Source organism: Sciurus carolinensis, chromosome 7, assembly GCF_902686445.1.
Source record: "Sciurus carolinensis chromosome 7, mSciCar1.2, whole genome shotgun sequence".
Classification (NCBI taxonomy): domain Eukaryota; kingdom Metazoa; phylum Chordata; class Mammalia; order Rodentia; family Sciuridae; genus Sciurus; species Sciurus carolinensis.
Genome location: NC_062219.1, coordinates 111,906,506 through 111,908,257, shown reverse-complemented (window position 1 = coordinate 111,908,257; position 1,752 = coordinate 111,906,506).

Here is a 1,752-nt window from a genome sequence, read left to right as displayed (position 1 = left end):
ATTTTCTAAGTAAATAATCTTGACTGTGCACAAAGATTCAGTCAAGGATATTCTTGATGGTATAGGTTACAAAAATGAAAAACAGGAAACAACCTAAATGTCTAACAGGGATTGATGAAATCAATCATGATGCATTTGTATCATGGATGCCAAAACCGATGTTTTACTAAAAATTTGAAGAATATTGAATAAACTGCAGACAGGTTTGTCTTCTTGATCTCTTATTAAGTGAAAGCAAGCAGGTTATAAATTGTTATAGTGAACAAGGTTCCTGTGTCAGTCGATTAGGAACATGGAAACCTCTCCAGGCACTTCAAGCAGAAAGGATTTAGTATAGGGAATTAGACGTTGCTGGGGAAGGGCTGGCTCAAGTGTATTGCTGCCTTTTAGAGAGTGAGGATACCTTACCTCCAGCATCAAAGCAGAGAAAATGCCTGGAGGCTTCTAAAAAAAAAAAAAAATCCAAAAACCTATCTGAAGCCCAAACATCTGTCTGCAGCTGCCAGGTGAACAATACTATAATTGATGCTTCTCTTCCACCTGCCAGATCATGTAGAAATGTTTCTCATTGGCTGGTGGAGATTCTGAGAACTGTAGTTCCCTGGCTTCCAGACCCTGCTGGGCAGGAGAACTTAGGCTAGAGGAGGGAAATGACATTGAGTTGCCAGCAGACAATGCTGCACATGTTTAAAAATATTTCTTTACAAAGATAATAGGCCAGGAGAAAAGACTACAAGTATAAACAACTATGGTCAGCCAAACAACACCCCCTCCTCCCACAAAGATGTCCACACCCTAATGCCTGGAACTTGGAAATATGTTACATTGCCAGGCGAAAGGGACTTGGCAAGGATGATTAAGGTTACAGACCTTAAAATCAAGAGATTTTCCTGGGTTGTCCAGGTGGACCCAATTTAATCTCATGAGCCCTTAAAAACAGAAAACCTTCTCTCTGACTTTTGCAATACCAGTTGCAGTACAGTTTGGAAAGGGTCCCTCCAAGCCTGAGGGTCTCTGGCTCTGGGGAGGGGAAGGTGAAGGTTATCAGCGACTAACACCAGGTGATATGTGTTTAAAGGAGAAGTTTTTCTAGGGAAATTGACTTGTTTAAAAAAAAAAAAGTCATCTTGCCCTCTTGGCTCCTTCTCACATAGCACATCTGGGATTCATTTACTAGAAGCTTTCCCCCGGAGGCCTGGGCCTGGTGCAGAAATTGAGAAGACTGGAAATGAGTAAGACTCATGCCAGGGCACTTAACAGGACCCACCAGTGGCACCTACTTTTCCACAGGAAGCCACATCAGTCAAGAATCCACCATGATTTTGCAAGACTGTTCCAGGGAAAGTCCTCCTGAATTGTGGGTGGTGGAGTTTGCTTCCAAGAACCCCGGGTTCCTCAATCAGCCACACACCTTCCTTGTTCTGGGACCCAGCCCTTGCTCTGTTGTGATGGCAACCTCCAGGGAGCATCTTGCCCCTTTCTGTCCAAGTCTCCACCCTTAGGCTCCCAGGATCCTGACTTCCCCAGGACTGGGGCCCATCTGATCTTGCCTTTCTGCCTTGAACCCCAGTTTGATGGCAGAAGCCCCATCCTGCTGACCAACCTCCCTACTGCATCCTAGTCTCCCATGGTTGGGAAATGGTGTGAACGCCAGTTGCCCCATTGGGATGCACCAAGAGCATCAGGAAGAGCCTCCAGACTCCTTTAATGCACACAGCATTGCTGGCACCCAGGGGAACTGCACTCAGTCCC